At 41.6% G+C, this 14,939-nt stretch overlaps 1 long non-coding RNA gene across 1 annotated transcript in view; it reads left to right on the top strand.

Moving 5' to 3' along the window:
- LOC142013078 (uncharacterized) overlaps window positions 1-7,788 on the top strand; it is a 28,228-nt gene extending 20,440 nt beyond the window's left edge. The window contains exons 5-6 of the long non-coding RNA XR_012645536.1: window positions 7,385-7,559; window positions 7,655-7,788. This is a non-coding gene — a long non-coding RNA (uncharacterized LOC142013078). The remainder of the gene's footprint in view (window positions 1-7,384; window positions 7,560-7,654) is intronic.
- The last annotated feature ends 7,151 nt before the right edge of the window (window positions 7,789-14,939 follow it).

The raw sequence follows: 14,939 nt of genomic DNA, 5'->3' as shown, positions 1-14,939 counted from the left end.
TGCAATGCTCACTGACAGGCTTATGCGTACTGAGATTCTTAATTTCTGCTCTGTGTCCATTCATTCTTTGATGAAGTGTTTGCCTGGTTGGTCCTATGTACATTGTAGAGGGGCATTGCTGGCATATGATGAGATATATATAGTAGTGGTCGAGGTACATGAGAATGAGCCCCAGATCTTGTAATTAATGTGGTTAGGTTCAGTGATGTATCCCCAGAATAAATATGCGGGCAAAGTTGGCAACGCGGTTTGTTGCAAAGAAAAGTTCCAGGATTAGTATTACTGTGGTGTAGCTTGTGATTGCTAGTGAGGATCTTTCTTAGATTAGGAGGTTGTCTATAGGAGAGAACAGGCCTGTCACCGAGTACCTTCCGATGTGTAGCATCATGATCTAGAATCAGTTGAAGGTTTTTAATGATGAGTTGCAGGGGTTTGAGCTGGGGGCCATAGGTAATGACAAGTGGAGTTCTGTTATTGACCTTCTTGGGCCTATCTTGAAGTAGCTGGTTTATGGGTATTCATCTGGCCTTGTCAATCTATTTTTTCACTTCTTCTTGGTACTACCTGGTACCAAGGACTCCCTTGGGTACTACCAAGCATTCATAAAATTTAATTATCCATCAGGAGAAGTAACCCATTTCCCCAGTCCACATAAGTTACTTCTGATTTCTGTTATGATTTCAAAGACCCTGCCTCAGCTGTGACAGTTCAGACCAATAACCAGGAATTTGAGATCCTTGCCCAACAACTCCACTTCAACTCTTCCCACAGACTAAGCTGAGTCTAGAAAAATTGGAATAGATTTCGGAACAGATTTTGAAGGCAAGACATCATAGAAAGATAATTGGCCCAATTGTAGAGTCATATGTTCCCCAGCAGGGGTAAATCTTTTTGAGATGAGGTCAGGACAAAGTGATGATATGATGTTTTTTTTAGTCATTGAGATAGTGCAGTCATATCTACATAGACTTTTCCAGTCCACAGTTAAACAAATTTATAGTTCAACCAACAGCATGCACTCTACAACAACATTCCCAAACTGTGTTCCACGGAACACTGGTGTTCCACGCAATGTTAATAGGTGTTCTCTGAAAAATAAAAATTGACACTAGCAATATTTTTCCTTCTAAAATATTAAATATGACATTATGTGTGTATCAAAAATACTGAACTATTTGAATAGTATTTATAATGCATTCATAATAGTTTAGTTATTATGTGACTTGTGCCAAAACAATCAGAGTTGACTTGGATTGTTTTGGCAGAAGTTGGATTCAGAGGAATAATGTGATGCTACACCTGATATGAAGAACCAGCTCTCCAGCATTGTTTTTAATATTAAGTGCATTTATGTTTAAAAGATGGAAAAACACTCTTCCCACTAAAGAAACTGGGAAGTGTTACTTATTTTTATTTTCCAGTAGTTGTCTGTGAAAATAATAAATTAATAAAAACACAAAATTTAAAAATATTTTTCCAGACCTAATTTAGTTTCCATTTCTTTTTCATAAAAAATGTTTTTAAGCTTTCAGGAAGGTCAGTCCTTTTCTGAACAATAGTGTGATTCCTATTTTTGTACAAAAGAACGACACTATTCATCTTTCTTTCTGTTGTTACATTGATGTTTTGTTTTGGATTTGTACTTAATTTTTAATTTTTATACTTAATTGTAGGGTTGCTAACCATCCTCCTATCAGAATGACAGTTGTTCATTCAGACGATTTGCTCTTATTTGTAATTCTTTGTAAAATATAAGACATCTAAAAAGTTAAATCAACTTTTGAGCATTAAATGTGCCTTTTTTTTATATGAAGCCTCTCCCAAACCACCTTTCCTGACCAGCATGTATGGGTTCCATCAATATATTCCAAGACCAAAAGTGTTCCATGGCCGAAACAGTTTAGGAAACACTGGGCTACAATATTGCTTCTGCTGTTGTTGCCAACAATGGAACTGCACCATAATATGGGAAATTTTAGGAAAGCAAAGCTGATGCTGTCACTATCTCACAGAGAATCTGAATTTATTCCTGTCTGTAATGCAGATGACAACTAAAACAAAAGGGAGTGAATCTCATTTAAGGGACCAGACTATGCTACATTCAACATCCAGGGTAATGCCACACTTTGCAAATAAATGCTCTATTAATTTCAGGGGGATTCCTTGGAGAGTGAGGTGATACTGATACTGAGAAGGGTGTCAAAGTAGGGCCCTAAATGAACGGTAGTCAGGATAGGAAAGCTATTAACAACAAAACAAGAGGAAACCTGTGTCTTTTCATTAAAATAAAACTGGGCCCATTTTTTTAAGTTCTAGAACATATTTTTTCCAGATTTCTCCATAACCTTATGCTTCCTGATTTTGCCCAGAAAACCAGTCAGAGGCCCCAAAATTCCACAAGCAACATTGTACTTCTGGCATTTCTTGCCCATCAAAAGAAGGAAGAACCAGAATTTGCATAACAGAGGCCTGGTCACACATGATTTCCAGTCTAATTTCCAGACCAAAGAGGCTCAGAAAAGCTTAAGATAAGCAGTGGGATTTTTGGAGTGCTTCTGTGAGTCAAACCTCAAGCCTTTTGAGGATTGCTCACAGCTAATAAGAATCTCTTGGTTCTTTCAACAAATCATAAATTGACAGTGCTTCTGGGGGAAGGGATGATATTAAGTGATTCAGTACTAAATTAGAAGGGCTAATATTACTATGAACTGAAACTGTGTTTTAAAGATTCATAAATTGTACTACTAGCCTGTATGACCTAAGTGACAGGGACTCTTTTTTCTCCCTATTCAAAGAAAACCCCCTCACTAGATCTTATAGTGTAGTTTTCTGCTATTGCAGCTTGCAGAAAGACAAACAAAATAGAAAAATGGGGTCTGTTTTCAAGGAACCCCGTCTACATGGCTGTTTTTGTTTTGAAGGCAGTCTCTTTTGGAAGCGAGATCACATGAGAATATGAATCACAGGGTATGTAAATCCACACCTGATTTGTATTTCTGATGTCACTCATTTCATTCCCCTTTTGAAGGCGAAATGTAGTGTAGACGCTACCTATATTCCTAGGTTGGGTTGGCTTTTGTTGGTGGTATTGATTTGTTTTTTATTTGTTGTCTTTTGGAATAATGCAGAAGGAGGCCAAATACAATTGATATGGCCTGGAGATTTTTAAATCGGAGTTCCAATGATATCAGAGCATTCAGCAGCTCGCTTAGGCTAAATCTACATAGCAAAGTTATTTTGAAATAGCAGGCACTATTTCAAAATAACTAAGCAAGCATCTACACAATGCAACCGCTATTTCAAAATAGTGGATGCCCTATTTGTACAAAGAATAGCACCTGTTTTGAAATAGGCATTTGGAAATAGGGGCTGTGTAGATAGGGAATAGAGCCTATTTCTAAATAGGCCGTTGTATGTCCAATGGCTATATTTCAAAATAGGCTCTCTGGCTGCATCTACACGAGCAAGTCCTTTTGGAAAACTAGGCCTTCTTCCAAAAGAACAAGCAGAACGTCCACACAAAAAGTTCTCTTTTGAATTCCTTTTGAAAGAATGTAGCACTTCTTCCGGCTGCCCTCTTCCTCTCTTAAATGAGGAAGAACACCATTTTCTGAAAGATTCTGTTGGAAAAAAGTATGCGTAGACACTCCAGAGGCCTTTGTTCAAAAGAATGGTGCTCGTGGTGCCAGATTTTTTGATCCCTGGCCTGTTCTTCTGAAGGAGTGGGGGCTGTGTGGACACTCGCTTTCAAAAGAGCAATTTTCTCTCTTGATCTGCTTTTTTGTGTGTGGACGTGCTTTTTTGAAAGATCTTCTGGAAGCTCATCTTCTGAAGATCACTGTAGAGTAGATGTGAACTATGTGTGTAGATGTTCTATTTCAAAATACCTGAGTGCTATTTCAAATTACATTTTGTGTGTGGCTTCACTATTTTGGAATAAGCTACTCTGGAATACCTTTTATGGAATAGCTGATTCAGGAATAACTTAGGTGTGTAGACATAGCCTGAGTGATCTAATAAGACCCAGATCCACAGTTTGTGTAGATTGCTGTATCACCATTAAAGTAATTGGAAATCATACCAGTAGAGGATCTTGTCTTTGGACTTCATTCAAAACTTTCTACATTGTACCTCTCAGAGGGAGATATTGATAGCCATTTGCATAGGAGAATGACCGGATCAGAGCTCTAAATAGTTACATTTTCTAATTCATAAATTATTTTAAAAGAAAACTCTTGATTGATTGCAGCCACTTTATTGATATCCAGGTCTGTTGGTACTGCAGGGGGTTACAACAAATTGTATATCGCTATCAAAATCTTTCAAAATAAAGCACTCCTTATAGTTCGTGGGATTTTACATTTTAAAACTATGATAGTTAGAAGACTAAATATACAAACTAATTACTGTGCTTTTGAAAGAATCATGACATAGAAATACCTGCAGATGTGATCTTGTACTCTGCACCTTGAAAGATTGGACCTTGGTTATTATTAGACGTCTGAAAAACAAAACAAAACAAAAAATGGATTCAGATTCATTTTTGTTGATGTTCAGAGTCCATGGAAACTCTGGCTTTCAGTTTGAAATGATCAATAAATCGAATGCAACATCACAAGTTGCAGAGCATTTCGTGGGAAATGTGCCTAATTTTTGTTTATACCATGCCATTTAAAACAGAGTTCTTTGTCTTTGGCGTGATAAGTAGGTATGAAAGCAATTCCAAAGCAAACTGTCAGATAAAGCAAACTCATTTCATGTCTCATAATGACAAGGTCATGCACCACATAGAACCACTTTTAGATTTGCTTTGAGTAAGCTCAGATGAAGAAGAGCTTGTATCAAAATAAAAGAGAGCCATTGAAGGGTTTGGATGAGTCCCATTAAGCCTCACCTGAGAATACGTGTAGATTAAAGAGTGCAGCTTTGATGGAAGCACTGGTGAATTGGTTATGTTTTTATAATGACTTCTTTACATTATTGAATACAATGGGAACTTTAAGGCCAACTGCAATAACAGTTTCTCATAAAAAATTAACAAAGAATTTATGGAAATGTAGCAAAAGTCCCAAAGCAATTAGCTTAGATTTCTCTAGAGCCTGAGAAAAGCCTGGATAATTGCAGGCAGAAACTGCATAAAGTGGCTATTTTCATTATCACAGGATACAGAAAGTCCATTTTCATCACAATGGGACATAATGATGTTAAAGCTAACATGGAGATACGTTCAGAAAAGTTGCAATGTAGTTTATAAAATGGTTTGATTTACGTGACTTTTGAGATCCATCCTAAAGATCCTTCTTGAAGGGACTATTAAGTTTTCACCTACTATTTTCAAAGACTCCTGCACATTAAGAGGGAAAAATAGATTTCAGTTTCAGGAAACTAATTACCAGCAGGATGCACAATAATAATTTAATTTGTCCTTGAATTGGAAAGACTTGAATTGTACTGCAAATTAGCACATGAATATACATGTGAAAACACCCATTATGTGTGTTTATAGGTTCACCTATGACTTGTTTATTCTTCTGCTGAATAGCTCTGAAACAGAGCAATTCTGTCCCCGAAGAGTTGCATGAGAAGCTGACTGTACAACACTAAGAATGCTCCATAGACATACTTGTAGACATACCCTAAAAACACCTATTTTTGTTTTATAAGTAGTATATGGAGGGTATTTTTATTACTGTTCATTGTGCGTGAAGAATTCTCAGCAGTCAATAAGAACTTTTCATATGAAGTGTATAGTTATATTGTGCTTGGTTGCCTTTACTCAGATGGTTTATATTTGGTAACACAAGCAGCCTTTCATAATTGGCTTTAGCTGCCTCCCTCAACTGGGCTGTAGAAGTTGATATACAGTAAACCCCCAATTTACATGTAGGTTGCATTCCAGGCAATCGCATGTACGTCAAATTTCTCGTGAGCTGGAAAGCTGACCAGTACTGCTGTGTGAATCAGGTGGTAGCCTGGTTCTTGGCTCCCCTCCTTTCGGGAGCTGGGAAACTCTGTCTCCAGTGCTGCTGTGCTGGTTAGTTTCTTGGCTCCCAGGACTGGTGGGGAGCCAGGAGCCACTGGTCAGTTTCCTGGCTCCCACAAGTGAAGGGGGAGCCAGGACCTCCCCAGCACTCAGTTTTGACTTGCATTAATCCAAGTAAATCTCAAATCAATATTGCATAAGCAGGGGTTTTATTGTAGCACTACAGTCACCCTGGTGCAGATCGCTGGTGTAGACAAGCATAAGTCGCTTTTTACTCTGGTGCAGTGGTTTTCCTCATTGTAGCACCAGTATAGCTTCATCAGAGTAACTGCACCTGTATATAATTTAGGTCCAGCCTCCCATCCAAAAAACAAAACCTTGCTGATATGGTTACATGACAATAGAAACTGTTTTATAATCTGCTTTGCATAAATTACATTCTCTCCATCACAGTTTAATGAATTTCCCAGCAAGGAGGCAAAACAAATAATATACTTAAATTTGGAGGCAATTAACACGCCCCCACACGTTGCCCATGAATGTATATATCAATATATTGACCCAAATTTATATATATGTATGCAAGCATGTTAGCATTTTAGGCCACATCTGCACGAGGAGATGAAGTCAAGTTTAAGGGTTGTAGGTCAATTTTATAAACTGTAAGTCTTCACCACACAGTGCTCAATAGGCCGATTTTAAGAGACTCTGAGGTTGACTGTTGTAATGCCAAATTCACTGGGAGTAACTCTTAAAAGTCAATTTTACAATGTTGACCTATACAAGTGCAGACAGCAGCATTATTAAAAATCAATTTTATTAGCCTCCAAAACTATCCCACAATGCCCCAGTGTTCTTTCTGGTCGTCACTTCAACTCCATTGCTTTTCAGATGAGCAGGAAGTAGGCGACAGGAAGCAGTGGTCATCAGCCCAGGAATTTTGTATCCATTTCCTTTCCTCTTTGGCCAGCGTGCCGAGCAGACATCAGGAGCACACTTCTACATCACACTTGGTACCCATGAGTTCCCAGGGTCGCAAAAGAGCCCAAGCATGGAGCCATCAGGAGATCCTGGATCTCATCGCAGTGTGGGGGGAAGAAGTTATCTTCCTACAGCACAAAGCCTGCAAAAGAAATGCAGATATTTAAGAGCACAAAAACATAAGAACATTTACATGAAGATATTGTAAGGTACGATTTGCAAAGGGTCTCTCAGGAATGCTCAACAGTGCTGTGTTAAAATCAAAAAGCTAAGGCAAAATTACCAGAAGTGCACAGAAGCTAATGCTCAGCATCTCCCCAGAAATGCCAATATTATGATGAGCTTCATACTATTCTGGGGACAGATGCAACCTCTTCCCCAAAAAGACACGTGGACTCCTCACCATGTGTTGCTTGGCAGGATGATGAAGTGGGGTCTGATATGCTGGACGAGGAAGAGTTGGACAACCGCAGGGTCCAGTCGAGTGCAGAAGCAGATCCTGCAAGCCAGTAGCTATTTCTGGACTTGGAGCCCATCCCCTTATTTCAGGAGGAGGCTTCAGAGGCAAACCGTGATGCTGGAGAGGGCATTTATGGTGAGCATGTTTTTTTTCTACTGATAATAGTATGGTTGGGGGCAGGGTGTGTGTGTATGTCCATTTCCCTTTCAACAGCTTGTTAATATTTCTAGTGATGGAGCACTGATCCTGTGTGGTCATCTCACTGAAGGTCTTAGACAGGATCTTTTGGATTTTCCTCATGAGATTTTTGGGGAGACCTGACTTGTTCCTGCTTCCAATGTAAGACACCTCACCATGCCAAGCCCCACCAGTAAGTATCTGGAATCACGGCCCCACAGAGCATTCTTGCAAATTTTCCAGCATTGTACCCGAACAGAATGAGCAATCTCTCCTTAACTCTTTTTCATACTCTGAGGAGGCTGATGTCTCCTTTGTCAACATAGGATGCACGGGAAGTTTTGTGGTCACTAATGATTTTTTGCCTGTGACCCACCTAGCACAAAGCAAAACTCATACATCCTTACTGTTTTTTTAAACCATGGCACGGCTTTAAAATCCAGGAACTGCTTTAAGAAACCCATACAAAAGCCTTCCTCTCCCCTCTGGGCCAGAGTCTGATCAGACATGCAGCAACCCCCGCCCATCTGGGCCAGCAGGTGATCGGACCCTGCTGTGTTTCACGTGTGCACCTGCAGTGACTTTTATGATTTTTTAAATCCTGGGACAGCCTGCTTTGAAATCCAGGTGCTGCTTTAAAAAGCACATGTGGCAGCCATCTCCTCCCACCTGGGTCAGCAGGCAACCAGACCCAGCCCTGTTTCATGTGTGTGCCTGCAGTGACTTTCAATGGTTTTTCAAATCCTTCCACATTTTTTCGCGTGAACCAAAGGTAGCTTACCATTGTATTCAAGGTAAATGTCAGCTGCAGAAGAGCTTAAATCATTCTGCTTGGAATCATGCATTCTTCAGCCTTAAAAGTCCACAGAGTGACCTTATTTTTGCAATAAGTTCTTCCATGGAGACAGACAGCTCATTGTTCCGAGTAAATATAAAAATGTTGCTATTGACAATTCCCCTAAAAGTTCAACATATTTTTTAGTGCAGGAAACAACCTTGCAAACAAGAGTAGAGGACCCAGTAGAGGCCCCAGTCCCCCTCCAAAATGAGGTTGCCCCAAATGTGTAGGGGGAAGAAGTCACATCAAGAAATGAGGGCAGATTATTTTGAAGTGGCAGGAAAGGAAAAGAGGAGCTGAGAAAGCGGAGGAAACCATGGTGTACAATCGAACTAAAATGCATGCTTCAGTTCTGTCAATAATGGCCAGGCAGACAGAGCTCATGGAAGCAATGCTTTAAGAATCAAACTCTATGAATTCTGCATCCCCCATGCAATACACATCACCTGTCCATGGCTCTGTATCCCTCAGCCTCTCCAGGCACCCCCATTACAGGCAACCCTTTTCACATTCATTCTCCTCCCCTGGTCAGGGCTCTGTATCCTCCAGCTACTCCAAGCCCCCCATTTCAGACCTCCCTACCCTGCTTGGGGCTCTACATGCCCTGTACAATCTCTTCCCTCCCCTTGCATACCTCCTCCCTCTGCACATTCTGCCAACTCCACTCATCGGGACCCCAGAACGAAGGAGGCAGGGGAGGTCACAGCAGTCCCTGCTCTCTACCCCCAGGGAATCACCCAGCAGCATAACAGGAACCATGAGTTTATTATCCTTTTGTTTTACCTATACCCACCACTCTGCCAATTCTGCCATGAAGCCACTGAAAACTCCATGCCAGTCCCAAGCCTGGATGAAGGAGGAGGGTTGGTCAGATGTATGTCGATGCGTTGACCATCAAACAACAATATGAATGAAATCTGATGCCAGTACAACCAAATGTTAAAAGATGCTGACTCAGACGTCGCTCAGATAAACAAGGTCCGCGATACCAATAGAGCAATCGGGGCTGGGTCGATAAGTTGGCTATCGAAAGAAAATTACACCTAACACATATGCTATCCATTGGAACATGGAATGTCCAAACACTGTGGGCAACTGGAAAATTAGAGCTGCTTCAGAAGGAAATGGACTGGCAGAGATGCGTTGGACAGGATCAGGAGAGATATGCAGTTGCAAAGTCATTTGGTCAGGAAATGAAATGAAGCATGAAGCAGGAGTTGGATTCCTTCTTAGCAAAACAGCTAGAAGAGCATTGTTAGGATACAAACTGATGAGTGCAAGAATGATGGTCACATGATTCGAAGGAAAACCGTTCAACATCTCCATCATTCAGGTGTATGCACCCACATCAGACAGTACAGAGGAAGAGATTGAGCTATTTTATAAAGACTTGACAAAGACGGTGGAGGAGATACCGAAGAAAGATGTTTTGATCATCGGAGGAGTTTGGAATGCAAAGGTTGGAACAGATAATGAAGGTTGGGAAAGAGTCATGGGAAGGTTTGGATATGGAGAAAGAAACAAATGAGGTGAGAAACTGTTAGAGTTTGCTACAGAGCACGAGATGGCAGATAGAAGAACATATAGCAGACATGCAAGCAGGGTTCAGAAAAGATAGAAGTACCATACAGCAGATATTGGCACTAAGACTGATAGCGGACAAAGCTCAACAAAAGAACAAAAACGTATACACTTGCTTCATCGATTTTCAAAAGGCATTTGACAGTATAGATCAGAAAGTGACTTGGGCAGTGTTGGAGTCACATGGAGTGGATAGCAGACTAATATGGTTGTTGAAAGATATCAGTGATAATGCGGAGGCAGCGGTGAGAACATGTGGGGAATTGGGAAGTTGGTTTAAAACAAGTAGAGGTAGGAGACAAGGAGATCCAATATCACCAAGTATCTTCATCGCACGTCTGGAGAGAGCGATGGACAAGATCATGGAAGAGGTAGAAGGGATATCTGAGCACAGGAAAAGAATTAACAACTTGAGGTTTGCAGATGATATAGCTATCATCGAGGAACATGAGGAGAAGCTAGCGAAAATGGTGTGGGTGTTAAATGAAGAAGGGAAGTGGTATGGACTGATTATGACCATCAATAAAACAAAAACAATGGTATTTGGAGATAAGGAAATACGAAGGAAGATCAGTATGGATGGTATTGAACTAGAAAATGTAGAGAAGTTCACATATATGGGGAGCAACATAACTTATGATCTAGACTGTAAGAAGGAAATAGTGACTAGAATAGAGAAAGCCAGAGCAAGTTTGAAGGGGATGGATAAGATCTAGAAAAGCAAAGCAATTAGCTTAAGAACGAAGCTGGGCGTCTTGAAAACGTGTATTCAGCAGCATGTTGTACGGATGTGAGACATGGGTGATAACGAAATTTGAAAAGAAGAATATTGGCGTCGAAAGGAGTTGTTATAGAAAGATTCCGAGCATAGGATGGATGCAGAAGGTCACCAATGAGGAATTATATAGGAAGACACATCCGAAAGAGAACCTGCTGCAGAAGGTTATAAAATGGAAGCTACAACTATTTGGACATATTTGCAGCATGAACAACGAATGAAAAATCAAGACCCTAGTATTCGGCATAATGGGTGGTTTGAATAGGAGAGGCAGACCCCCACAAAGAATGGATAGCTGATGTAGTAGATTGGTGCGGAGCTAGTCTACAGAAACTAAGCCACTCTGCACTGGATAGGGAAAGATGGAAGGAAATAGTAAGAGAGGCATCAGACACCAACGGGCGCTGAGCCCACAGTTATTGATGATGATGATGACCACTCTGCCATAAGGCCTCCCTGAATAAAAACATTGTAGATTAGAAAAAGAAAGTTTCATTTACTAGTTAACATGCTTTGGGGTTGGGTGTGGTGGTGAGGATTGTCATTAAATTGGAGGTGGTTCCATAAAGGACAAGGAAATAGAATGGGTGTGTGGGGAGGCTGCTAGTTAACAGCAGGAGATTCAGGACCTTTATGCTCATTCATAAACTTGGTTTCCAAGGTACTCCTGATTTTCCTTGCCTCTTTCTGTGCTTTCATGTTTGCTCTTGTGTTTGGTAGCTGATAATTTCTGGCCAGGAGATCTGCCTCTGCCCCGCCCCCCCATGAAATTCTCCCACTTCGCCTCACAAATGTTATGAAGAATACAGCAGGCTTCAACGACAAAGGTAATGTTTTTTCACTGAGCTCTAAGTAGGCCAGAATGCAATTGAATCTGGCTTTTAAAAGTCCAAAGGCAAATTCTACCACCATTCTGTACCTGCTCAGCATGTAGTTGAAGAGCTCCTTACTGTAGTCCTAGGTGCCTGTGTATGGCTTCATTAGCTAAGGGAACAAGCGGTAAGCAGGGTCACCAAGAATCACTACAAGCATTTCCACACCCCCAATGTTCATCTTCTGGTCTGGGAAGAAGTAACACTCCAGAGCCTTCTAAATAGACCAGAATTCCTAAAGATGCATGCATCACACACCCTTCCTGACCACCCTGCATTGATGCCAGTAAAACAACCTTTGTGATCCACCAATGCCTGCAACACCACAGAGAAGTACCCAATATGGTTAACTGTGGTCCCAGGATGAGTATGTGTATCCCATGTATGGCAGATGGGCAACCTTCTGGCAGCAAATCTGTCCACTGTCTCCTGCATGTTCCCCAGACTCTGTTTTTTGCAGGAGAAACTTAGCAATAGCCTTGGCTATGTGGATGATAACAGCCCCCCACTATAGATTTGCACACGCCAAATTGATTTCCTGCTGGCATTGCAAACTTCTACAGAGTAATTGCCACATGCTTGTCAACTGTCAAAGCAGGTCTCATTTTGGTATCTCTGTGTTCTGGGCAGGAGACAGCACTTCATAAAGTTCCATGAAAGTGGCCTTATGCATGCCAAAGTTTTGTAGCCACTGCTGTTCATCCCATGACTGCAAAACAATGTCTGAGCAGATTTCAAAGGTCCAGAACCCGTGTTCCATAGTGTAGAGTGAATCCAGTACTTCATACAACTCCGTAGTGCTATTCTCCACACCTAGACAGCTGGAAGTCCCCTCCCATCCCCCTCCACATCAATTCACTGATACACCATAGGCATTGCATTCAGAATATACTGCATTGCAGTGTGAGAAGTCATCACAAAACACTGTGCCTAACAGTGAGACTTCTCAGGATCCATGTTATTCTTTGTAATGGTGAGTGGCAGCCAATGTGAAAGAGGCATGAAAATTCCCTTGTCTGTTTCATTTCAGCAGGAAGTGGGAAGTGAGGGAAATGCACTCTGGGATAATGACATCAGAAACCCTGAACCACGTATGGTGACTTTTTTTTTTCCCCACAAGACACTGGCACATAATCCCAAATGGCAACAGGGCTGCAGTAATTGTGTGATAGGTGCTCACAATGCACTTCTTCCACAGTTGAACTTAGGCAATATGGTGGGAACACACTAAGGCTGAATCTACACTATGAAACAAAATAGATTTTTAATACATTTGATTTTAACCTCATTCTTATAAATTTGAATTTAAATTTCCTCAGGTGTTCCAGAAATTTGACTCTTCATTTCTCCGTGTCGAGTTACCACATTTCCATTGCCTTATCCAAGTTTGACCGCATGAACAATGCATTGTGGGTACCTATTTCATAGTGCCGTAGCCCTGTTGCTTTCTGGGGAGTTTTATACGAATGAGTTGTGGGGAATAAAATTGCTACAGTTGCTTTTGGGTGTTTGATGTCAGTATCCCAGAATGTAAAGCACTGCCCCAGAATTCAGAGCACCCAGTAAGTACACAAAAATGAATGGGAGATTGCACCATTTTCTCTGGCACAGCCCTAGCACAAGCATGGATCCTTGAATGCTTCAAGTCATTGCGCAGACTGTTGTGGCAAATTCCTGGAATGTTGTGCACTTTTTCTTTCAACTACAAAGGGAGATGGTGGTTGAGGATGATGATGAAGAAGTTGGGAGGGGAAATCACTCAACTGTGGGCCAAGAACTTAGAATTGCTGGCCACCCTGGCAGTGCTTATAGTGGAGTGGCCATATCGGACTCGTGAAACCAGCACACATTGGTGGGACCACATTGTTTTGGAGTCCTGGGACAACCAGAAGTGGATGAAGAACATTTGCATGTGCAAATCCACTTTTATGGAACTTTGTGATTTTCTAGTCCCTGCCCTGAAGCGCAACAACACAAGGAAGAGGCTAGCTTTAATGGTTCAGAAGTGAGTGGCAATCACTCTATGGAAGTTTGCAATGCCTGAGAGCAGCCGGTCAGTGGCAAATTAATTTGGGGTGGGCAGATCTACAGCGGGGGGCCACGGTGGTGTAGGTAGCCAATGCAATCTGTCAGCAACTCCTGAGGAAGACTGTGACTCTGGAAGATGTACAGGCCATAGTTGATGCTTTGTTGCCATGGGGTTTCCTAAATGTGATGGGACAATAAATGGCACACACATCCCCATCATGGTCCTGGACCACCTGGTCTCTGAGTATATAAACAGAAGGGGGTACTTCTCGATGGTGTTGCAGGTGTTAGTAGATCTCAAAGGTCATTTCACCGACATCAAAGTGGGATGGTCGGGGAAGGTTTATGATGCACATATCTTCAGAAATTGTGGGCTGTACAGAAAGCTCCTGGATGCAATTTTTTTCCCAGATCAGACAATCAAGATTGGCAGCATTGAGATGTCTATAATAATACTGGCTGACCCTGGTTACCCACTGCTTCCTTGCCTCATGAAGCCATACACACTTGCCCTGGACCGCAGCAAGGATAACTTCAGGTTAAGACTCAGCAAGTGCAGAATGGTGGTGGAATGTGCCTTTGGCCATTTAAAAGCAAGGTTCAGGTGCCTATTGACTCGCTTGAACCTTTGTGAAACTCATGTCCCCACTGTGATTACAGCATGCTGTATTTTCAATAATATTTGTAATCCAGGTGGAGAATTTCATGAGTGCCTGGAGTGCAGAGGCTGATGCCATGAGCAGGGCTTATTCACAGCTTTCTACAAGGCCATTCTACAATAACCATGCAGAGGCCGCGGCAATCAGGGAGGCTTTGAAGCATAGCTTCAGGAATGATCTTCCAGACACACGATTGTACTGTAGTTCACTTTTATAATACCACCCCCTGCTTCCCGTAATGATTTCTAATCCCCACCAAATGTGAACCAATAAATCAAACTGTGGCTTTCACAGAAAGAATGCTTTTATTTGGTGGGAGGTGGTTAAGTTGCAGGAAGAAGAAAGGATGTAAATGGAGAGTTATTTTCACAACAAGATGGGGAGCTGTGGCCATCTCCATACCTGCCTGGATCCCTCTGCCACAAGTCCACTGCCAACCTTGTCGTAGTGGTGGGCAGCTGTACTATTGGCCCTCTCCACCCCTGCTCAGGTTCTTCTGCCATGAGCTGTCTGCAGGCCTTGCCATAGTGGCAGGCAGCTGTGGTATTAGCCCTCTCCACCCCTGCAAATCACTGTAATGAT

Source organism: Carettochelys insculpta, chromosome 5 (assembly GCF_033958435.1).
Source record: "Carettochelys insculpta isolate YL-2023 chromosome 5, ASM3395843v1, whole genome shotgun sequence".
Classification (NCBI taxonomy): domain Eukaryota; kingdom Metazoa; phylum Chordata; order Testudines; family Carettochelyidae; genus Carettochelys; species Carettochelys insculpta.
The sequence above is the reverse complement of the archived record's forward strand: the minus strand, read 5'-3'. Positions and strand labels throughout refer to the sequence as shown.